Source organism: Panthera tigris, chromosome A2 (assembly GCF_018350195.1).
Source record: "Panthera tigris isolate Pti1 chromosome A2, P.tigris_Pti1_mat1.1, whole genome shotgun sequence".
Classification (NCBI taxonomy): Eukaryota; Metazoa; Chordata; class Mammalia; order Carnivora; family Felidae; genus Panthera; species Panthera tigris.
Window position 1 is genome coordinate 27,733,016 of NC_056661.1, and position 26,367 is coordinate 27,759,382.

Below are 26,367 nucleotides of genomic sequence, written 5' to 3' on the forward strand. Positions count from 1 at the left end.
GTGATTTGAGGGGGTTGGGCTACCTCCATAGAATGATGATACAAGCTTGTGGTCAAATAGATTTGGAAAACACTGTGCTCAACATCAGGACTTTTCTGAGCTTGTAACATATAAGCAAGCCTGCAGGGTATATCTCTAAGCGAAAAAGACAGGCAAAGGAAGTCCCAATCACTCAACTTATTGGAATGCCTTGCAAAGTTCTTCCCTAGAACACAAAGATGAACTAAATAATCGCCACAGTCTCTTCCAACTTTGTGTAACATTTATGTGACTTTCTCATCAGAACCAGAGGACTCAAAGAAATGACTGAGGAAAGTAAGAGGGTCTTCTCCCAAAGAGAATCTAAAGATGACTAGACAGACCCTATTTTTAGTGTTTTGGTGATATAAAGAAGCTGTGATTCAGAGGCAAGCTGACTTGAGTTCAAATCCTGTTTCTGCCTTTTACTAGAGCACGTCCTCAGAAAAGCAACTTAATCTTTCTGAGCCTCAGTGTCTTCTTCTGTAAAATAGAAATAGTACTAATATTACTAACAGTACTAATATTACTTCATAAGGATATTTGAAGTACAGGTAAGATAGCGAGAACCATGCCTTACATATAATATAGTTATTTTATTTCAGTAATTCATTTGTTTATGTCAATAATCACTGAGGTTGAGACTGGCCACAATCACCTGGTTAAGAAAGAAAGCTCAGCATTAAAAAAAAAAACCTTCAAAATTCTTTCCACTTCAGGATTTTATGATTGGTTCTCAGATTTGCTGAATTTTGCATGTCTAAATTTATTTAACCAAAATCTTGTATTCTATATACATCACACCATAGGTTATCTAATTCTCCCTAAGCTTTGCTCAGCCTGGCCCATAAGACAATCATCAAAGCCTAGGAAGGTCCCCTATAATGCAGATCTTGAAATGATGTCAGCTGGAAGGAATTAACACATCCATGTTGTCAGAGGTCAGCTGTGCTACACATCAATTATACTGATGAACAGTGGGCTATGCCAAAAAGAAATAAAAAAGCATAAATTGTTTCTCTACCAAAGAATGCCACTGAATATTGATTGTTTCCAGTCTCTTAAATAGTCTGTTCAGAATTTTGAGCAGTGTTAGAACAATTCACTTACAAATGCATGTAAATAAGGTTAAAGGCATAGCTCAAATCTAGAATAAGTAGAAATGTGGAGAGTAGTTCAAGTTAAGAAAGGCCCTCTGATAAGATGAACACATATGCTCTTTAACCAAAGATGCAGTCCCTGTGCGGGAATAAAAGTTGGTGGTGACATTTTTCTAAAAATGGGCACATATAAGAGACCCCTATGAGCCCCTAGAGACAGAATGCAAACCCAAGCAGATGAGTGTACTTCTAGCAACAGGATCAACTATTTTACAGGCAGGGGGACAGCTATCATTCCTTTAAGGGGCGTTTGGCAAGTATCTTTCACTTGTATAACATTTTGCATGAATAAAACATATTTGAAGTTCTATAAGAACTTGTCCTTTAATTAAATACTTTGAAATTCAGTGCTTTTGTCAAAAAAGAAAAGAAGACTGACTCATAAAGAGGACAAAAAGTCTGTCAAATTTACCAAAGAAATTAAAAAGTGGTCCCTATCTTGGCTTTGCCTCTAGGCTAGCTCTTGACCTACCTTAGTTTTGCATCTACAGACCCAACCTTTCTCTTCATGTTTAAACTTCTACAGCCAAAAGCCACCCTCCACCCTGGGCACCTGTGCTTCAACATCTAAGAGACATCTCAAATTAAACACCTCCCCACTCTGCCCCTGCTTCCCCAAGAGCTTTCAGGTTTGTTCTTTCTCATCTCCATTGCCGGCATCCCTTGAAGTTGCTTTCAGTTCTAAGAAACAGAAAACTCCAACTAAAACTGGCTTGAATAATAAGGGAAATCATCATCTCACATGATGATACTATATGGTAAGTGGCTCAATAAAGTCATCCAGTATGGAGTGAGTTCTTTCTCTTTGCTCTATAGAAGCATCAGTGTACCAGTTGGATTCAAGTCCAAGAACCAGAACCCACTCCAGACTTTTATATGGGGACGTTGGGGCTTTAAAAATGACTGGAAGGGCTGAAGGGACAAGACAGCAAAAATTCCCACAACAGTATCCCACTGAGGAGCCATGTCAGAGCCCTAGCGCAACTGAGAAAGAAAAGAAAGAAAGAAAGCTGGAGAATGAAGAGGAACATGACTGCAGGGAAACCCATTTGCACAGCCATTCTGGCCAGCAGATGCAGGAAAAGTAGTGCTGAAAGATGGCCTCTGCCTCCCTTTCACCTGCCAAACAGCACATGAGTACATGCAAAGGGAGGAACCCCTTCTGTAAGGATGACCCGGCTAAAAGGGAATCTGAGAATTATTGCTTTTACTTTCCCCTCCCTTCTAACTTGAATGGGGATAGAATGGCAACTGTGTAAACTCATCTAGAGTATACAGAAAAGTCAGCTTCCTGGGGTGAATCCCAAGAGCCTGATGGAAGTCAGCAGCAATCCAGGCTGCCTGAGCCTTTGCTGCAGTCCAACAGCAATGGTTGTTTGGTCACCTATAAGCTTCTGCTTACATATCATGAAATGAAAGAGATCTTTCTTAACAATCCTGCCTCGGGTAGCTTCTCCTCATGAATGCAGCATCTACTAACCCACTAATAAACCTTGGTCACTTTCACCATACTCTGAAATGATCTTGCCCACTTAATTCTTTGCTTGCATAGTGTCTCCTTTCCCTACCAGGATGTAACCTCCATGAAGGCAAAGATCTTATCTCTCCCTTTCACTTCTGTAACCCCATTACCTATAACAATGTGAGATACATACCAGTTAATTGAATAAATTGCTGAACATATACACGTATGGGATATCACCCATGTAACTATAGAAATATATTATCACTACAGCCTTTATAGTTTTCTCAAGCCAGTTTAGCACTTAAGTTAAAAGAGGATAAAAAAGTGAAAGCTGTTCAATTTGTTTGTGACCTATACAACTCATCTATTAACTGGGTTAGTCTTTTGGGATTTAGAGTTTGCTCCTACTCTGTACCAGTCATTAAATCCTATTACTGGCCATTCATAAACCAGGTTCCTTGGCTTCATGAGCTCTAATGACATGTGAGGGTTAATGGTACAATATGACAGCTGCTATGGACAGCAGTATGACAGTTTCAACCGAAACTTAAAAAATAACATTACTATATGATCTGGAAATTCCACGTCTGGATGTATACCCCAAAGAATTAAAAGCAGTGTCATGAAGATATTGGCACAAACATCTGAATAACAGCACGATGCTCAATAGTCAAGAGGTAGAAGGAAGAGAGGTGCCTGGGTGGCTCAGTTGGTTAAGCATCTGACTCTTGATTTCGGCTCAGGTCACGATCTCATGGTTTGTGAGATTGAGCCCTGCATTGGGCTCTGTGCTGACTGTGTGGCGCCTACTTGGAATTCTCTCTCTCCCTGCCTTTTTCCCCTGCCCCACTCATTTACACTCTCTTTCAAAATAAACATTAAAAAAAAGATGGAAGGTATCCTAGTGTTTGATGACAAACGAATGGATAAAGGAAACATAACATATACATACAATGGAGTATTATCCAGCCTTGTAAAGGAAGGAAATTCTGCCAAATGCTACATGAGCCTTGAGGATCTTAGACTAAGCAAAACAAGCCAGTCACTAAAAGACTTTATGGTTCTACTCACAAAAGGGAACTAGAACAGTCTGCTTCAGTAAGACAGAAAGTTGAAGGACAGTTGCCAGATGACAGGGAAGGAGGAAAGGAGAGGTGTTGTTCAATGAGTATAGACTTTCAGTTTTGCAAGAAAAAAAGAATATTGGAGATTGGCTGCACAACAATGTGAATGTATTTACTAATGCTGAACTGTACACTTAAAAATCGTTAAGACAGTAAATTCTAGGTTATGTATATTTTACCACAATAAAAAAATTAAAGAGTAAAAAAGAAAAGAAGGAACGTATTCTGAGCCAAGCACAACATTTTATGTAAATTGGTTATTTAATCTTTATAATTACACAAGATAAGCACTATGAATATCCGTATTTTTAAAATTCTATCACAGAAAGGTAAAATGAGCTTGATTAAGGTTAAACAAACTTGTGAGGGGTAGGGCTGGGACCAGAATTTCATTCCAAAGATCCTTCTCTTAAGTAGCTCAAGGACACACAAGCAATACTATCCTGTTCTCCAATGGTCTATTATCCTCCTATTTAACTGACAGGCTTTTCCCCTTGTTCTTGTAGACAGGCAATTGAATGGACGCATTCATACATATCAAAGGTGCTTCTAAATTAAGTGAGAAGATAAAAAAAAATTTTTGCACTCTTGGGCTAACCCTACTTAAAAAGAAAAAAATCTTCAAAATAAATAATGAAAGGAAGCTATAATAGTTGAGAGCACATCATCCAAAAATATTTAGAGTTGAGGTGCATGGGTGGCTCAGTCAGGTAAATGTCTGTCTTCAGCTCAGGTCATGATCTCATGGTTCATGAGTTCAAGCCCTGTGTCAGGCTCTATGCTGACAGCTCAGAGCCTGGAGCCTGCTTTGGATTCTGTGTCTCCTTCTCTCTGTCCCTCCCTGCACACACTCTGTCTCTCTCTCTCAAAAATAAATAAACATTAAATAAATAAATTAATTAATCAATTAAAAAATAAATTTAGATCAAGTGATAAAAGGGAAAGGCCAGAAAGAGATTAAAGCATAGAATTTACCATCTAACAAGGGTGGCAATGTAAACCCACAGGAAGAAAAATAAAGGGCAACACACACAATGGTGGAAATGTAGATTAACACATCATTTACAGGAAATAAGTTAATTCTCTTCCTCCTGTCACATATTAAAATAAATCATATATTCACTAATGAATTAAGAGCAGAAAATACAGAGCCAGGAGACAATTAGAAGGAAATAGGACTATGTATCTGGATGGGAAGAGACTTTTATGTATGAAGACATTAAAATAAAATGACAAAGAAAAACATGATACATATGGCTGCAGAAAATTAAAACATTCAGCTCCCCAAAACCATTATAAACAAGATGAAGTTAAAAAAACGATATAGGGAAATGTATTTGACAAATGTATAGCTAATATCTTTAGATAAAGAGCTACTGCAAATGAATAAGATGCAAACACTTCATTAGAGAACTCAGTTGAAACCATGAATAGTTCACATAATAAGAAATATACATGGATAAGTAATTTGAAAAATATTCAACTTAACTATATTCAATTAGCTACAATTTTAAACAAGGAAGTGGCATTTTTATTAGGAAAAAAGGCATTTTTAATAAAAATATTCAGAAGCTTTAAGGAAGAAGGCACACATGTATACTATTATAAGGGGAAATTGGTATATATATATATATATATATATCAAACTATCTATACATTCCTTTTTAGAAATTGACTCCAACAGTATTACCAGAGATTCAGACAGATATTAGTTATAAGAAATTTGTCACAGTTTTATGTTTGAAACAAGAGAAAGAATGGTTATTTAAGTTCTGATACGCAATGGCTAATATGTGAAAGCCATTAAGACATCAGGTTTTCAAAAGATACTTAACAATGTGAAAAAATGTTGAAAGAGCTAAGTGTAAAAAGATAAGCAAAACACAAAGCATGTAAATACATATGTATATGCACATTTTTAAATATACAAAAGACCCGGGGTGCCTGGGTGGCTCAGTCAATTAAGCGTCGGACTTTGGCTCAGGTAATGATCTAGCGGTCCGTGGGTTCGAGCCCCGCGTCGGGCTCTGTGCTGACAGCTCAGAGCCTGGAGCCTGTTTCAGATTCTGTGTCTCCCTCTTTCTCTGACCCTCCCCTGTTCATGCTCTCTCTCTGTCTCAAAAATAAATAAATGTTAAAAAAAATTAAAAAATAAATAAATATACAAAAGACCCACATGTACGCATATTTGCATTTAGCTAATAGAGAAAGGCACTAGAAGGAAATTCATCTAAATGTTAATAATGCTTATATCTCGGAAACAAAATTAATGTTGATGTGTTTTCTTTTTATTTTTCTGTAGTTTTAAAATATTCTTTAATAAATTGGAACTATTATTAGAAAACATTCAATGATATTGTAAATACTCCCTAGATGTACTGTTGACCAGTGTGTTGTGCTAAGGGACTGCGACAGAAAAAATAAAAGCAGCACTAGAGATAAATATAACTCCTGACAAATAGGATACTCTGGGGAAAGAGGCATATGTCGGTATGAGGTTTGTAATGTGAGTAGAAAGTGAGACATACAGTCGGGAGAACTGATGGGTGAAAGCCAGGAAGACTTCTCAAAGAAGGTAGCATGTAAGTTTTATACGAAAAAAGACTGGAGGACCATCTGGTGGAACAGTGGGAGAAGGTTCTGTCATCGGTGGGCTTCACCACACACACTGAAGCCCAGGCCTGCAATGAAAATCATAAAGTCCACCTTCAGCGACTCCTTTTTGCTTCTTTACCAATTACACTGTTCCCTTCTTTCTCAGCCTCTTTCTTTAGACACTCCTAAAGCTTTTTGGAGCCCAATGTAGACTGCCATTACCCCAGAAAAGAGTCCTCTTCATTGGGCCCAGGATTCATTCTTCATTGGTATTTGTAATTATACATTTACTCTACCTATTTTCTAGGGATGAAATAAAGGACGTCCCCAATCTTAAATTAGTTGCAAGTATCCGACAAGCAGGTAGAAAAGATTAGCCAAGAAGATAGGTCAGAGCAATCAAAACCCTATCATATGGCAAATGACTACCTATTTGAAAATCTTTTGCTGTTATAGGTAATTTTGATATGCTAGCTATTTTTCAGAAATAAAAAAAAATAGTGAAGGAATATAACTATACTTACTTTCTATTTTTTAAAGACTGACTTACTGCTAATAATCTCTCTCCAGGAAAAACTGACAACTGGAAAGTGTTATGAAAATATTGCACAAAATGCACCATGGGTTAAAAAAAGGAAGATTTAAATACAGGAAATAATCTTTGTTAAATATGTGTTCTAGAGAGATCCACTATGTCCCAATCCTTAAATTAGAAAGTCAGCAGAAAGATGAACTGAATCCCAGATGTTAATTGCACAGGCTTACTGGATTAGAACTACAGATAATTAACTGCTCAATTTTAATATGCATTGGGTTAAATGGATGATATGATTTTCAGTAGTCGGTTTTGAGGTCCAGAAGGGAAAGATTATTTCTTTACAGGCTGGGAGCCCTAAGAGCCAAAGACATTTAAAATGTCTGTATTTAGTGAGTAAGAAGTTAGGTAAATAGAAGAGGTTAGGGACTGGTATAAACTTCCTGAAAGAGAATACACAAGTTCAACTTCAAACTGCATTTTCCTATTTGAAATTTAGAATATAGTTTTGTATGGGAAAGGCAGTTTGAATTTTTTTTTATTGTAGCTTCAGTGATTAGCATTCCTGTCCCATAATGTCAACATTAAATCCAGACAGATCCAAAGTCCATTACTTCCTATCTGCAGAAAAAAGACACTCAGTGTTTATCGCCTAGATAATTAATTTTTTTATGTCCCTAAGAATTCAGGAGCATGCTACGGTTAATTGGGAAAACTGTGAATTATGTCTAAGTTGCCCCCCCCTTTTTTTTATTAAACTTGTAACAAAGCAAATGATGAAGAACAATTTGCCAATGCTGAGTGTCCAGACAAAAATATGCTGAGAGAATTCATACCAGCAGATACTATTAAAAAGTTGGCTGCAGAGGTAGATGATGAAGGTTGAGGAGATGCAGGACTGTACAGACCACTTTTGGGCAGGAAAAAAGCCCCCTGGTCCATCTACCTAACATTTGGGCTGCTCAAACAGTTGGGCTGCCATCAATCACAGGGGTATTACCCTGAGACCCTGGAATACAAGTAAGTTTGCCCAAGCACTGTGGGTATCAATTCTCTTTGTACACCAGAATTATCTGTGGAGCTTGTCAAAAAAGATGGTATTCTGGGCTCCATTCCCCCCAAATCCTGCTTTAAGAGTTGAAGGGGAGACCCAGGATATTCTATTATTTCTTTTAACAGACTTCACAGTGGAAGTTCATCTATGTTTGATATTTTGATTTTTTAATTTACAAAATCAAATATAGTTAGCATTCTGGTGATCATTCATTTTATTTGAAAGATGGGGTATGCTCAGGGGTAAATGACATAATAGAGGTAAGATAGTATTAAGGATTCCCTATAATGTGGTTTTTTTTTTTTTAATTTTTTTTAACATTTATTTATTTTTGAGACAGGGAGAGACAGGGCATGAACAGGGGAGGGTCAGAGAGAGGGAGACACAGAATATGAAGCAGGCTCCAGGCTCTGAGCTGTCAGCACAGAGCCCGATGCGGGGCTAGAACTCACGGACCGCAAGATCACAACCTGAGCCGAAGTCGGCCGCCTAACCGACTAAGCCACCCAGGCACCCCTATAATGTGTTTTTTTAATGGACTTTAGAATCATTAGTCCACCCAGAGGTGAATGACTTTCCCAAGGTCACAGAGAACATACAAAAAGAGGTAAAAATTGGATTCTCATATTAGAAAGTATATACCTTTTGCAATTATAATTATCCAACAAACTATAAATTAGGAAATATTAATATCTGAAGGGTCATTGCCATATTTCCTAAATTTTAAGCTGCCTATTTGTACATTTTTAACATAGAGATACAGCTTATGATTGATTTAAGTATTTACTACGGTGGCATTTCATTTTTCCAAAATATAAAATCAGTGGTGTTACAACTAACAGCATGACGGAATCAAGGAAGTATGGTGCCTGCATGCATATGTGTGTGTGTGTGTGTGTGTGTGTGTGTGTGTGTGTGTGTGTGTGTGTGTGTGTTGTGTAACACAAGTACCATTTCTCTGAAACAAGGCTTTCTATTAATTAGTTCTGTCTGTTGTGGCGTATTGTCAATGTCTCAAGAGAATCAAGACTCACCTGGGCTAGAACTGGAAATAAACTCTTGGATTCTATGTGCCTGCTAATGTCAGCATCTAACCATTCACTGAGTACTGATGATTCCATTTCCATTTTTACAGACATTTCTCTCCTTCCCAACATTACTGCTTCAATTGTTTCCACTATTACAACATTAACCCAATATACCACAGACTGGCCACACGTATCCTCATGAAACACATAATTTGATCCTGTTACTTTCTTTTCAGAATCCCAGGGCTCCCAAGCATTTAAGAATCAAGGCCCCTCACCCCCGTCCCCCACCAAATGGCATTTAGAATCCTCTGAAATCTGTTCCTACCCTACCTTCCAGCCTCATAGTTGTCTGCTGCCTCTTCCTGATGGGTTGATCAGTTTAATCATTATTGCTACTTTTAGAACTTACAGCCTACCACATTTCTAGCAGTTGAAACTTCTAAGGTCTAACTCACAAGTCATATCGTCCAAACTTTTCCAGTCCTCCCATCAAAATTAATTTCCCCTTCCTCTTTAGCATTCTTGTAGTGGGTTGAACCACGAGCATTTCAGATGCCAGAGTTCTGCCATATGAGTGCCTGTCTGTCTATCCAGATAGGAGATAAGCTTCTCGACAACAAAAATTGAGTCATAATCATTTTAGTTTCCTCCACAATGTCCAGCAAAATGTACTGCATGTAGTATGTATTTGGGAGGCACAAAATCTTTAACAAAGCCAGAACTGATCCTAAAGCCAGGTGGCCACAGGTTAAAGGTACTATAAATAAAGTTTGAACTGAAATTCTTAGTCCCATGCTGGGTACCTGCAGATCTTCATTAGATTCCATCATGGATGGTATAATTTTAGATAATAGTATGCTGATGATGCACAATCTTCCCCCTCAATCTTGGCTAAACCCAGGATGCAATTTCCTATTTGATTAAGAGTATGACAGCAGTGAGTACTGGATTATAAAAATTTACTGTAGGGTTGAGAATGTAAGTCTAACTGTGGATCAAATGGGAGACATTCTAAATGGCATTTTTTAAAGGAAGTGTTTGAAAAGCCTATTTCAGAATATCCCGCATCAGCTTTAGCATTATGCCAAGTTTTGGTAACAGTATAATTTCACTCTCCCTTCTGCAGGATCTGGGAAGAATGTGGTGATAACTATCTGTTGCTCAGATGCCTCAGACTATCAATTCTTGTCTTAATTATATATCAACTAGGTAATTTTTACCATTTGCTTACATAGAAGTATACAAGCTTTATAACATATCAGTCTTCACATAGCAGTTCCCAAATTCTGCCTTTAGATTTGTCCTTAATGATAAGAGTTTTTTTTTAAGTTTACTTATTTATTTAGGGAGAGAAAGTAAGAAAGTGTGAATGGGGGAGAGGCAGAGAGAGTGAGAGAGAGAGCGAGAGAGAGAGAGCAAGAGAGAGAGAGAGAGAGAGAGAGAATCCCAAGCAGACTCTGCACTGTCAGCTCAGAGACCAACGCGGAGCTCGAACCCACAAACTATGAGATTATGACCCTAGCTGAAATCAAGAGTTAGCCTCTTGACCAACTGAGCCACCCAGGTGCCCCTAATGATAAGTAATGAAATTACTTTCCCTTTGACATAGCCATATTCAAAGGCTTTCTATGTAAAATCCTAGAAGATCCTTTAGACTTTCCTCTTCTAGCTCACCTCCAGAAATTCTCAAAGGATATTAAAGAATCCTGAAATATTTTTGTGGTTTGCATTAAATTTTTTTAACCATTGATCGTATCTTCATCACAATGACCCTCTTAAAGAGTGGGCAATTCAAACTGCTCCTATAATGGTTCACTAGCCGCAGCAATCACATTTGTAAGAAGGCAAAGGCTTTATGTCCAACATTAGGAGTATGAATTATAGGTTATATACTAAAGCTAAGTAAAATATACTAATATGAAGTATACATACTAATATAACTCTTATTTATACACAAACACACATACGCACATACTTTTATGATTACAAAAATAACAGTCTGAGCCCTTGATCTCTACCGGCACATTTTTAAGCGTTTTAAATGCATTCGTATTATGTGCCCACAACGTTCCTGGGGATAAGAGCTTCATCTCCACTTCACAGATTGGGAAATTGAGACCAAGGTGACATAGGGAAGAAAACAAGAACATTAATAAAGTATTAACTTGACAGCCTTCCATTTCATCCTCCATGTTAATCCATCCCCTCTGTGCCAAGGGATTCATTAAATAGTGTGTGTAAAAGAGCTCATTTCATGACTTCATTTCACCTGGGTAATTTCCATCCTGATAAAAGAACACATTAGCTGTGCACCTTATCTTTCCCTTCTGAAACCACAGCACTGTTTCTGAGTCCGAGCTTGTAATACCGTAATAAAATGCAACATGTGGTCCTGTGAGTCATACCCCTTCTCCACACTTCTAATCTTGAAGCTCTATGGTTCCAATTCTATGAAGGGTCTTAGAAAAGAATGCCCCCTTAAGTTAAACTTTACCCCCAAAGCCCAAGCCTCTCTTCCTAGGACTTCTTAAAAGTCTGGTCATATTTTAGTACCTACAGTAAAAAAAAAAAAAAAAAAAAAAAAAGCAATCTTTTTTTTTTTTTAAAGATTTGGTTTTATTTTACTGTTTACTTGGACCAAGAATAATTTATCATGCCTGTTAAATATAAGCTGCTTTCCTGGATATTATGAGAAACACAGGACAGAGTGCCTGAAGGACCGTCCGTTTTGAGAGGAGAAATGACAGAAATGCACAAAAAAGTATAAATAAATAAATAAATAAATAAATAAATAAATAAACAAACAAACAAATAACTCTGCAGATAAAAAAAAATAATAATTTAACCCATAAGTGTAATAAAAGAGATGTTGCATAGAGCACACGATTGTCAATTGAATTGTACTACTAACTATTTCACAAAGAAGCATTCATTCCCAGCAGGAACCATTTCCTCCTCTCAGGGTTCCTAAGAGGATTAGAGGTAATACACATAAAACACCCAAAATGTAAAAGCAGCACAGTAAATGATCACTTTTATCACTTTCATTATTATTAGTAGTATATATATATTAGTAGTATATATTATTAGTATCATAAATATAATATATTATATTAGTGTGATGCTGACCACTTACAAAGAAATTTTGCCCACAACCACCTCATTAGATAAGATTCTACTACTATGGCACATCTGACGCAAAGCAGGAATTTGGGGAAATGTGGAACAAGTTTGTGTTGGATATCTGCTCTCAAGGAACATCTGAATCCATGAAATAAAGCTAGGAACCAGAGAAATTGAGGAAGATCTGTTTCACCAGGAATACAAGATGAATTCAGAAAAAACACAAATGTCTCCAGACTCAATCAGATGGTTGAGGTAGAAATCTACCCTTTAGGTAACAAGAGTCTGGTAGCAAGATCATAGGACAGGTTTAAATACCTAAGAGTTTGTTTTACAGTACAAAGTGGTCTTGCCTGAAAACACTCAACTTAGGACACAGAGGAGAAGTAAAGACCAGTATTACAGCCTGAGAAGTGATGATATGGTGAGATCTTTTCTAGAAACAAGGCTTCAGAGAAGTTATTCATTTGGAAGCAGTTTAATTGAAAACCCACAGCGAAGTCTTACAAAAAGAGAGAGACAACTTCTTAAAATTTACACCAACAGAAAGCACTTAGGAAGGAAGAATAAATGTTAGTTAAACTTTAAAGATTAAATTACAAATTTACTCAATGGATTTAAACTTTCTCTGCACAAGTAGCAATTTTAAGTCATAAGGGATCTGAAATGTTTCCAGAGTTCTAAAATCGACTATTTTACTCCAGTGAAAAAAAGATCTTCACTTCTAGCGCTGAGCACATAGCAAATCCTCTGCCTTGTAATGAATGGGCTAGTATAAGTGCATAGTTTCATTGAAATAATTTTACTGCTACCTTCCTAGTTTTCTGTTAATTATCATTTCAGAATGAGAAAAACTATTACTTTTAAAACCTGCATTAAAGAGGGCTTAAGCAAGCATAGAAAAGGAAGGCAGCATGAGAAAATATAAAAAGATGCTATTAATATTAACAGTTATAGTTGGACACTTGTTCATTTAATAAATCTTTGCAATATTAGCAAGATGGATGAGCAGTAGTACAAATGAGAAGAACATGAGATAAGCGATCATTTGTTATCATTACTGAGATATAAAGTATGATTCAGTGTTTCATAATGGATGTTAAATTTGATTTAACATATGGTTGGCTCATTTGCTGAAAACTACCCTTAAAGATATAAACTCATTCTAAAGTCAAAGCCATTGTCTTAATAGCAGGCTTGGAATTATCTCTCCATAAAAGTCTGTATAAACTCAGTAAACACAGACTTGGGGAGAGGATGTGCAAAAGCCGTTTTTCAAAACAAAACAAAACAAATGTACCGTATACCCTGACTCACTGAACATATTACAGAAAGTGTTGCTGCCCATGATGAAAAAGTAAAGAATTAATGTGATAAAGTAAATTATAGATCTTCTAAAAAAATTAAAGAATTAATGTATCTTAATACCCATACAGATGCAGTGTGTTTAAACAGTCAAATGATCAGTAGAGAAACTGTTAGGATTCTAAGTGTTCCAGCAGCTACTTAAGAAATCTTCCTTTGTCAACTTCATCTCTATAATCTTGTAAGTTCCCACCTTAAATTTGGTGGATTAAGCAGATCACTGCAAGTACTGTTAAAGTCATTTATAATCTATCCTTGTACTTTGGGAGTGATCCAACCTGGAATGAGAGACTTAGAAATATGTGTGACATGAGTATACTGCTACGAGCCACTCAAATTTGTCTGAGTTCTCAGTTCTATCAAGAGAAATACATTAAAAAATTTTTGAACAGTTTATCTACCTCCTAGAGACACAAAATCAGCTTGAAGACTAGATGTCTTTAGCAGTCTTTGTGTTGTGTTGAAGGCTGATTTCATGAGCAGCAAATATCTGTTCTAAAATGAGGTTCATTGGGGCACCTGGGTGGATCAGTCAATTGAGCAACTGACTCTTGATTTGGCTCAGATCATGATGCCAGGGTCATGGATTTAGCCCTGTGTCGGGGTCTGTGCTGGGCGTGGAGCCTACTTGAGATTCTCTGGCTCTCCCTTTGTCCCTCACCCCTGCTCTCTCTCTCTCTCTCTCTCTCTCTCTCTCTCTCTCTCTCTCTCTAAAAAAGTAACAATAAATAATAAAATAAAATCAGGTTCATTAATAAAATGTCTATCTTACAAACAAAACTTGACTCTTCTGTTTTTACTGATGATTGTGCCTTTCCACATCTTTGGGTACCTATTCTTATAATCCATCCTACACTCATCCGAAACAAGAGACTACTAGGCAGCTCTATTATTGTGCCTTTGAAAATGATCTAGATGTGGGGAACAGCATTCCACCTTGTTACATGCATTAACTTAGCATCTGTTGTTAAGTTGCCTCTTATCCAATCAGAGTGTTGTCTAATTTACATTTAGCTATCATATGCACACCTACAAAAGAGATCTTCAGCCAAATAAGCTTTATGTACTCATTCTTAGGTTATATTCTCTAACGAGTATTACTCTTATTGGGTGTGGATTTTATTTATTGACAACACGGATCCCTATGTTTGACACCAACTAGTCATTGCCAGTGAATCAGTCACTCCTACTCCCTGGGCTTCATTTCCATCAGTTGAAAAATGAGGGGTTCAACTGACATCAGTGATTCAAGAAAAAAAGTATCCATTGCCACGCTGGCTACACAAGACCCTGAGGACTTTGCGGGGTTCAACCCAACAGATAAGACCTGAAAATTCAGAGGGCCCCTGAAAATTCTACATTTTAATAAGTTCTCAGATGACTCACAAGGGTATCCCCTTTGGAAATAATAGAATAGATACAGCTAAGACAATCTACAATATTATGTACTGAATTTACTCAACCATTAGGTGAAAAAAGAAAAAAAAAAGCATTCTGAGTCAGATCAGTAAACTATTGTATGGAGATTTCTAGTAGCCCAATCAGGAAACTGACTTTAAAAGGTCACAGAACCAGAGTGGCCTGATGGAGATGGGAAACCCAGCAGCCAGGGTTTCAAGTTCCTACTCTGCTCTCTTCCTGGCTCTATAACTATGGTCATATCTGTTAACTTCTCAAAACTTAGGACCCCTTCTCTAAGAAATGGGGATGATGAATTCTACCTTAGAAGGAGACTGTCCAAGTTAACTTAAAAAATATGCATGCAAAGCACTTTCCAAATCAAAGTATGTTAGGTTAGTGGGAAGACTGCAGTTAGGGGCTTCACACACTGTCCCATTCTTTATAGCACTTAGCTATATCACATAGAGGCTAGTAAAGAAACAATGGTCTGAAGGAATAGAATTTAAGCCAACTACCTAGGAGATGGTATTGACTGGAGACCTTCTTTTTTTTAATTTTTAAATGTTTATTTATTTTTGAGAGAGAGAGAGAGAAAGCAGATGAGGGGGAAGGGCAGAGAGAGGGACACAAAGAATCTGAAGCAGGTTCCAGGCTCTGAGCTGTCAGCCCTGAGCCTGATGCAGGGTTCGAATCCACAAACCATGAGATCATGATCTGAGCCGAAGTTGGATGCTTAACCGACTGAGCCACCCAGGTGCCCCTCACTGGATACATTCTTATTAGGAGCCTACCATGTGTGAGACACTGTGATAGTCCTGCTGCCCGTTAAATGCTTTCCCCCACTCCTTGCCCTATTCTATGACCCAAAAGGCTGGCCTTCATGGACTACAGTGATGGGCCTCTTGCCTTCTAGCATTCCAGGTAATCTAGTCAGTAAGGGTTCTAGCTGGAGATCAATGGAGAGAAAAAAGGGAAGTCAAACCTCCACTCAGAGATTCATGGTTCTTTCAAGGAAGATTGCTCTTCAAAATTCCCTTTCATATTAGGGTGCACGATCACTCCCTCTGCTTCCTTATCTTTGGGCTTGGGTCCTGACAGCCCCAGTGCTGCTCCCTCCAGTCTCCTGCATTACCCTGGATTCCCCTACATACCAGTTGCACCTCTGTAAACAGAAACAGTCCCTTTCTAAAGAATCCCTCCCAAACTCATCCTCATATGACTGTGCTCCCTGTTCTGTTTGGGAGGCCAATAAAAGTATTATGTTAGGAGTTTGGGAATAAGGTAAAAAAAACAAAAAATAGTTGTCATCCCTTGCCCTCGCGGAGTACTAAAGAGGAATGCTATGATAACAAAAAGCATAATAAAAACGGCTACTGTGTTTTGGAACATACCACATGCCAAACTACAAAAACTGCACTTCTGAAGCTGCTACTGTTATGATCCCTATTTTGCAAATGGAAATAAAACTAAACAAAAAAAAATAATAAAACACAAAGCTCAGAAATATGAAGCCCACAGAAATATTAAGGAACAGAACTTAGATTCATGCCAGAGTCACCCCAATCCAGAAGACATCCTCTTAAATATGAGGGTATTACCAGATTTACCTCAACAATATTTGGCCAGATGGACATTCAGTGTGAGTATAAGAAATTCCCTCTTATCCCATTTCTCATGCCAAATCTGGCCATGCACAGAAAGCCCTATATAGAAGTTAGGGAGAATTGAAATCTACCTTTCTTATCACTTCCACATATCCATTTGTTTATGAGTTCTCTCTTTTGTGAGCTAACACATGTCTCCAGAAAGATGCATTATTCCAAAACCAGCAGACTTTGTTTAAACTGTCACATCTGTCATTTTCTTGCACAACTCAAGGCAAATGCAGGTAAGCAAGGAGAGGACCTTGGGGAGTATCCTGACACTTCTCAGACCTGCATGGTGAGATCAGGCACCTTCCTAACTGACCTCCACTTATACAATCACCCACTTGCAAGAGTCATCCTTTCTGTATTTATAGCTGGTCGCCCTCTCTGACTGGGGGCCAGAGAACTCAGCTCATCAAATGGCTGGAAAACAGACACCCCAACCCAGGCTGGGCTGACAGGCACACAGCTGCACCAACTTTATTAATTAGTACCCAGACCTTTTGAGAATTGATTTCCACTTTGATCCCGGCCCGCACATTTCTATCTCAGATATATAAACAGCAAATCATGTTATCTTATAATTAAGTGATAATCTTCATGACAGAGAAGATGACAGGACTATAAATGGCTTATGCCAGTGATTAAAATAACTTCCTCCCCCTTCCCACTTAGCCCTGGAAATGTTCTCCAACTTCACAAAGCTATTAGTTGTTAATAAACTCTCCGTGACATGAGCCTCATTTCTATTCAACAAGATCACATATCCATTGAGTTACTCTTCAGAAACCATATACACTTTATTCTTTATGCTTAAATAAGCACACCCTATTAGCCCTAGGAGGCTACACAAATACACAAAACAATTGACTTTAATATTCAGATTGGGAGATTTTGAAGATATGCACACATATAATATACGTTCTAAGTCACGGGAGGGCCAATATTGATATAACGCTGAGCATCTAATACACAGGAAGAATAAATAGCTATAAGAAGGTAAATATAACTTCAAAGAGCACACTGGGTATTTGTTGAGCATTTATTCTATACTGACTACTGTGATAAGTACTCAGGGCATTACAGTAAAATGATACAATCTCTGCCTTTAAAACACAGCAGAGCCAAGTGCCAAGAGGGTGGAAAAGGATTATTCTACAAAGCAACTTGTTGCCACAGTTGTGGAGGATTGGTTGGAAGGAGCACTGGGATTGACTAGCAATGCCTACCATTAGGGCTGAACATGGGAAGGGCACAGTGCCTTCAATGAATGCTGCACACGTGAACAAACAGATGCAAGAATGTCAGCTTTCTGCCTGGACTGTGCGCTGCACGGGGGTAAGCTCCACGATTATTCTACCTCCATGTCTCCCAAAACCCTTAACACAGTTTTTTGTTTGTTTGTTTGTATAAAGCAAACATTCATTCTGCCGGATAGACATCTGGATGGATTACTTTAGTTAGTGTCTGACTAAATTCTGTTGTTATTTTGGAGAGTCTATTTTTTTTTTTAGTTTATTTATTTATTTTGAGAGAAAGAAGGAGAGCGTGCGCGCGCGCGCACACACACACACACACACACGAGCGGGGGAGGGGCAGGAGAGGGAGGGAGAGAATCCCAAGCAGGTTCCATGATATTGGTCCAGAGCCTGATGTGGGGCTCAAGCTCATGAACTGTGAAATCATGACCTGAGCTGAAATCAAGGGTCAGACACGTAACCAACTGAGCCACCCAGGAGCCCCAAGAAAAGTCTCCTCTAAATGAATTCAATAAACATTTTATATACATGTATGTATGTATGATCCTTTCCTATCCACACATCAAGGCATTTTAAAGACACACTGCAAACTCTCCCAGACAACACATCCTCGGTCACATTATGAGTCTCTTAGCAAAACTGCAACTAATTCTTTAACTTCCAAGCAACACAATATGTATATAAAGTACTGGGAGATGCCCTGATTCCACTGTAAGTAGTAAATTCACTAGTAAATTCAAACTGGCGTGGACGACTGCATTGTTTTCCTAACTATTCTAAATCCATGACATCTTTCTCATTTCCATTTTTTGATGTTTAGGGTACTGCAAATATAAAATCTAGTTGTTTTCTCCTATGTCTCATTAATCCTCGGTGCCTTTTTTGCTCATCCCAAACTTTTCAAGATTTCATTTGCTATAAAATTTAAATTAAGGAGATAAGCCTCCCATTTTTATATCTAGACCATTCCTGAATTTTGGATCTTAGAAATATGTAATGTATTATTATGTCTTTTACCAAATGTACTGAACTTTTAATTTTTATATGGTTCATCTACTCTATGATGCTTAGATTTCTATTCAAAAAACATACCTCTTTTTACCCAATCCATACTTTCTGTCTCTCTGTGTTTCTGTGTCTTTCTGAGATTCTCTGGTCTCTGTGCTTTGCTTTCTCTTATCCCCACACATTTCAATACCCAAATTCATGGTCTATGTGTGCTTGTGATTTTCCATTCTTCTCCTACTTTTGTTAGAAGCTCTTTTTCCCCCACGCAAGCAAATTCTAAGAGAAAAAGGGAAAAGGAATCGTGCAGAACCATCACTGAGGGTTTGAGAGAAACAGCACCCAGGTCTGGGACTGTCCCTAACAGCTATATGATACCTCCCACGGAGTAGCCAGCTTTGGTTTCTTCCTGATCTTCCAGACTGGAGAGTGAAAGAAGACTGTCCAGAGTGCTTCCTAATTCTGAAATTATCGCAATTATGAGCCAACTGCACTGTACTCTGACATCGGGAGGCACCAAGCTAAGTGCTGGATGGGACAAACACTTGTCACGGTCACAACAACTGTGTAAAGCAGACCCTGCTGTTAGTCTCACTCTATCACTGAGGAAACTGAGGCTCAGATATAGATACTGAGGCAAAGTAACTTCACAACTGATAGGAGACGGGCCCGAGGCTGGAACCTGGGGAGCAGGACTCTCAAGTTACACATCCGGCATCAAGCTCTCATATCAACTGATCTCCTAGATTTTAATAGGATTAAAATGAAAACTTTCACCTGGTGACTACTGTAAGCAATAAAATTATATATAGAAATCACCTAAAACTAATATTACTCTGTATGTTACCTGGATTTTAAACAAAAATTTAAATAGCACCCAAACTGTTGAAAAACTTTCCTTTCCTAAAATGAATTGAAAGGACCTCAGACAAACTCAAGCATGTTTTTCAAAATAAAGGCATTGAATCAACATATACACTTCATATCTACACTTTTAATTAAAATCCGTATTTGCACAGATAGATATAATCTCATGCTTACATGTAATATAAGCTTTATTTGACCATGTTCCATTATCAATTTGTCAACAGAACTGCCTACACTTTGTGTCCTTTACAAAGGAAGGCTTCTACCCAGGTAGGGCCACTACAGCCCTGTCACCAGCATCTCCTCAAGCTGGTACCCACAGTTGTATCTCCTCTGTTGCACTGAGAAGGCTTTTTCCTTTGGCCTTTCTGTCTCGTCCCTGAATCTAAACCCATGAGCACCTCCTACTGCTGTCATATTAGTCACTGAGACAATAGCTTTCAAGCTGGGGACATATGTCCTACTCTGTCCTACTCTGTTCTACTTCTCCATTCAGCAGCTGTGTTCTCTTCTCAAAGCAAATCATACAGTCTGCACCCTTCTTAAAACCCATTCATGATGCTCCATTGCACCTGAAATAAAATCCAAACACCCTTTCACTCTCTCCATGTTATTTGCTAAGATCTGCACATTCATTATGTACCAACTGGTCATTTTGCCATTCATCGAACAGAATGAGCTTTTTGTTTCCAAATCAGGACCTTTACATATGCTGGCCCTTTGATGTGGAATATCTCCCTTTCTGCCTACCTTCTACAGCCTGTCCTTCTCATTTTGGGGGGCTGAAATATCACCCATGTTCCAGAGAGCTTTTCATGTCCTCCTTATTTAAGTTAGCTCAGCCCTGTCACTCTCTCTCTTACAATGATAACTATTTTATTTGTGTGTGCGCGTGCACGTGTGTGTGTGTGAAAGAGAGAGAGAGAGAGAGAGAGAGAGAGAGAGAGAGAGAGAGAGAGAGAGATGGACATTACCTTTCCCAACTCTAATACAAAGCTTGAGAGGGTGGGAAGCAGGTTGGCCTTGCTCATAAATACATGTCCAGCATTTAACTCAGAGCCCAGGGTGGCTTAGATGGCCAGTAATTATTTGTTAAATGAATAAACATCTGACCTTAGATCTGTTTACTTAAAGAGAAAAAAAAAAGATAAGCCATTTGAAAAGGGAAAGAAATTAAGAGGTTAGCAAAACTTGATAGTTTTGGCAAACGTTATCACGAACATTTGACACACGTTAAAAGAATGAAGACAGATCTTTAACAAATTTAATATATCATCTCTACTTGGAGGGTAGGTTTAAATTTGTGTCTACACCATTAGTTATGAAATGAGGGAAAATGACCTGTGTGACTAACAGGGGCCAAGAAATTGATAAACATTGGTACAACTTGCTGGATGGATAGAAATCTGGTCATTTTCGTCTGGTCTTGCCTTCCTTTCTCCTGGCTTCTTTTTACACTGATTTTTATGGATCTTCATTCAACAGTGAAGGTAAGTGAAATGAAACTCTGGAGAATGATAAGCAGTAACAAAGTAGACAGAGAGATTTTTTAAAATCAGAATTGCCATTGCTAAGCCCACCATCTAACACATTTTATTATATATTAGTGATATTTAGAAGAATATCACACTTAAATTTGTTCCTGGGTTAGATTACTGGAGATAAATGAGATTCTAAAACAGTAACTAAAGGAGTTAATATTCAAACATCTATCCAATAGAGAAATTTAAAATATAGAAGTGGTTTTATACCTACTGAAACATGAACGACTACTAGGAAACAGGGATTTCATGGGGATTGATATTACAGAATCTAATAGAAATCTGGTATCTTTTTATTGGGATGGAACATGTTTTATGGCTCTCAAAATGTCTGAAGTTTTAAATGCCAGACTGGAGACTAAAGACATGAGGTTCAGCGCTGATTTGGAGGTGGGGGTGAGGGCACACTCCAAACCCATGAATGTTAAAATCACTTGTGTTCGGCCAAACTTCAAAGATCTCCATGTTTCTGCCCCACTCTATAAACTTCTACCCTTCCCTTGCTAATGAAATACTGGGAGAGAAGCAAAAAAAGGGCAAATTTCATTATAATACTTTGAACCAGACCCCTGCCAAGATGCCTCCAGTCCAGAGGGATGAACTAAGGCATAAGTCAATGCAAGAATAGAGATGTGTGTGTGTGTGTGTGTGTGTGTGTGTGTGTGTGTGTGTGAACCTCTTTCTACATTACAACTTGAACTATGGAGTGTATGGCTTATGTCTTAAGCCTCAGATCTATGGGCTGATGGGACAAAAATAAATAAATAAATAAAGGAGGGAAGGTAGGTTATCTGAAATTGGAAATCTCCTTTGGCTTATTTCTTTACCTCTTGTTCAGATCTATAAGACTGTCTTGAGGTCTGGGCGGGGGGGAGGGGGCAGAGTCACTGACATGACCTACTGTGTAGCAGGTATGACAGCATCAAAATCTGGCCCATGCTTTGGGCAGAGCACACCCAGTATTAACCACCCCTATTGGTGCTCCTGCCATGTTTTTTTTTTTTTTTAATCTTAAAAGAGGAAGCTTTTCAAATGACCTAAATCTAAAAATAGGGTAATTCATGCTCATGACTATTTTAAATAGCATCAAAAGGAAAGAAAGGGAAAAAAAACATGCACACACACATTTCCATTTTTGTGATTTCCCCCCTCCCGTGAAAAAATAGAAAGTACTGTAGCTTGTCATTCAATCTAAAATCAGATTTTGTGCCAGCTGGAATCCTATGTCTATTTATTACTGTGCACAGTTTTTACATTAGCTATTTGTTAAAGACTGATTTTGCCACCATTGAGATACAATACTACTGAAGGTCTTTTCATGTTATGCCAGAAAGATTCATTCAAGTGGGACCATTTTGGGAGAAATGTTATTAGAGGACAGGTATAGAGAGAGGTACCACTTGGTAACCGATCCAACTGTATTTTTGGAGAAATAAAGTTTAAATGTGAGTAAGTGCCTAATGGATTTGGGCCAAGATAGAGACAGAAAAATATCCATGACATTCACCACATGTGAGTAACAGTTTCATAAATAAATTCATGCCATTTTAATGTCTGTAACATAGTCAGTTAGTTTCAGAGATACCTGGGGAAGATTGTCTTATAAGAGCAGGATCTTATACTCTACTTCAGAGAACTGTTCATGTTTGTTCCCTGTGAGAGTTCCAAATTCAAATTCAGTACTTCTCAGCTTAGGCTAAGAATAAGCTTTTTTTTTTTTTTTACTTTCTTAAAGTTTGTATTTACTTATTTTGAGAGAGAGAGTAATCATGAGCAAGTGTGAGTGAGGGAAGAGCAGAGAGTGAGGGGAAGAGACAGTATTCCAAGCAGGCTCCACACTGTCAGCGCAGAGCCCAACGCAGACCTTGATCTCACAAACTGCAAGATAATGACCTGAGGTGAGATCAAGAGTCTGATGCTTAACTGACTGAGCCACCCAGGCACCCCAAGAATAAGATTTTAAAATTCACCTTCAAGCTTTTTAAAAAGTAGAGAGTCAAAGTTTTGGGGCACGGGGCCATACGTCTTTTTAAGTTTTATGGTCTTTCACCAACATAGCTCATAGAATGAGTACAACAGACAACTAATGACTGAATTCAGGTACACGCATGCACATGCAACCAAGCCTGACCTAGGGTTATGGGTCTTACAGGGTTTCATTTCTGCAGGAGCAGTTTCCAGATCAACCTCTATTGCCAGCAAATCAGGAGAGAGAGGGACAGATACACTCCTCCAACCATAGGATATTTAGGAAGTAGGCACTCCATTAAAAAAAAAAGGGCAGGGAGATACTTTATAAACAGGGAGTGATGTGGAATCAATAGGAAGGAGAAGGAAGGGGAGGGGAGGTCATAAGAGACAGGAAGGAAAGAGGGATGCAAGGAGACAGCAAGGGACAGAAGGAAAAGGGAAGCCAGTGAGAAAGTAAATACCTAGCTAAGAATAGAAGAATGGGAAACAAGAAGAAAGTTGTCAAAGTGTCAAAAAGAGGGAGGACAGTGCCACAAGAGTCAAAAGGTAAAATATTTTCAGAAGAGATGAGCGGATTCCAAAGATGGCACCCACCAATGAAGTCTTCCCTCCCAGGAACATGTACAAACAAATGAATTCAGCACCTGGGGCTCTGTTGGTAAAGGGTCACATTCTCAAAATGCCTTGGGTGATCAGAAAAATAATGTAAGCAGAAGATTATAGGTGAGGAGATGCTTGAGAATTAAGCATGGCAACTATTTAAGAGGGAAAACTGTGCAGATCAAACAGCTAAGCCCAGATTCTGTCCCTATAGCCTGGAGCTAGAAAATCGATTCAGGTATTTGTGAAACACCTATAATACAGTGTTAATCACAAAAGCTGCAGCCACTAGCCTCTCCATGCTTCTTCCCTCTTCACAGGGAGAGGAGCACAGACATTTCAACATTTGGTAAGAGGTGGAGAGGTTTTACATGAAGGAAACCAGCTCCTATTTATTTGTCCTGGGAAAGGAAAACCAACTCTGAATGACCTGCCAGAGCTTCCCAACTTGGGCACTGGTGGTGGCCTGACGCCTCCAGGGCAGGAGCATAAACAGCCCCAGGATATGTGAGCAACTTCTTGGAAGGTAAGAGGGTGACTGTCACTATGTTTTTGAATAGTTCAGGTGTTTGTTTGTTACAGTTCATTACTCGTAGAGTGGTTCAAAAATCTAAATTCATCCACCACCCCCTGCCCCATAGTGTTCTCATTGTGTCCTGTACTTTTCCCCCACAATGCTTCTCATCATTTGTAATAACATATTCATTTGTCACACTTGTTGTCCATTTCCTCTACTACACTGTCAACTCCCCGAGGTAAAGAACAGAGGCTAGATTCTTCAAAACTGAATCTCCTGCATCTGTCATACACTCAATGTGAGATACGTATTTTCCTTGTTGGTCCTTTGCCTGGCAAACAGCAGGAGCCCAATGCATGTTACCTCCTGCTGCTCTTCTGTTATCTGAACACACATCCATAGGTGCAAGGCAGGAGGAGGACAGAGAGGCTGGTAACTGGAGAGCCCAACATCAAGGGTATTTCCAGAGCTGTCATGTCTTACATTTCCTGACTGCTACAGGTATACTAGCATTTTTCCTAGGAGAGTCAAAAACCCCATGTTCTTTATCATGCCCAAACCAAAACCAAAACCAAACCAAACAAACAAAAAACAAAAACAAAAAACAAAAAACATAGAAAAAGGTCTGTGGTATTAACCAAAATGATTTTTAATTTTAGATTTCAGAACCCCACTTCGCTACTACTGGAAGCCCATCTAACCCTGTGACTCACATATCATACAACTTAGGGCTGACCTTCCTCCCTTTTCTATCCCAAACCCGCCCAGAGGACTGTTTCATTAGTGCTGAGCAACTATCCAGTTTCTACCCTTAGAGAAGGTTTGGTTTCAGAGTATGTTCACATGTTCCAAATGACAAACAAGGGCAGGGATTATGTTTCTGATAACTCACACATAACTTTGAATATCGTTATTACCCACATGTCAACGTGGAGTTGTGCAGAACAATATACCGACCAATACACCTTAAGGTGGGGTTCTGTCTCCCCAGGAAGGGTGCCTTTTTCTATGGTGCACAAACATACTCCATGGGCTACTAACAGTCTTGATACCAGAAAAGGGCAAAACTCTATAGGATACGGCAAATTAAACCTAATGACTTGGTAAGATGTATTATATCACCTCTGGTTTAATATTTCATTGTTCCAATTAGAAAAGAAATATTCAGTAGAAACTATTTTAAATATAGTATCCATTTAGGAGTAGATGAATACCTCCAGGAAGCTGAATTATTCAAATGATTTTCTATTTGAAAATATACAGGTAGTGAGAAGCAACAAATTATTACATTTCCATTAAATGCACAGAAACAACAAAGTTAATTAAAAAACACAGAAGCAGCTTTCCCAAATGGTAATCGGCCTCCCCAGGGCAGAATAGTTTCCTTTTAAGGAATTCCCACCTGATGCCAGGGCTACCTTGTATCGGTAATTAATGACATTTTAAAAACTGAACTCACTTCTTATTTCTTCTCATGATGCAAACTGAAGTTGACAAGGGGCAAGAGTCCCCTTGGAACTGAAAATGCATTTTCACAAAAGCTTACACCTGTAATTCTTACTCTGGAAGGGATACAATTAGCTAGCAAACTGTCAGTCACTTTTGTCTCAGCAATCACGTGACTAGGAAAGGAGGGCTGATGTCATGGTTCAAATGGAGCTCCATCGGGGTAATGATACTGATGGAGACAAAGCTAGGAGTAGGTTGCAGAGGTGACTCATGTGCCAAGTAGGAATATAAATTTTATCTTTGTCAGGCATGATCTCCTTGTAACCAGCAATATCTAAAACTCCTTCAGGAAATCTGACATCTCTGGATCTGTATGTAAAGGAAAGAAGCTAGAGACTAGAGTCACGTAGTTATATCATTTCAGACAAGTCAGTCATACTGAGTCAACATCTTTATCTGTAAAAAGGGGACAGGAATATATACCTAATAAGTGTGTTGTACAGATTATAATGTACATATGTATAATGTACATAAAGGTATAGCCAATGTCTGCACATGTGAGACCCTGAATAAATTTCAATGGAAATAAAAGTAACGGCTATATGTTTATCATATCTTGTGACCCACTGACCTAGTCAAAC

General features: G+C 38.4%; 1 protein-coding gene across 10 annotated transcripts in view; it reads right to left on the reverse strand.

Annotated features, from left to right (window-relative positions):
• Window positions 1-26,367, reverse strand: part of FHIT (fragile histidine triad diadenosine triphosphatase) — a 1,407,272-nt gene that overhangs the window by 368,931 nt on the left and 1,011,974 nt on the right. The window lies entirely within an intron of this gene.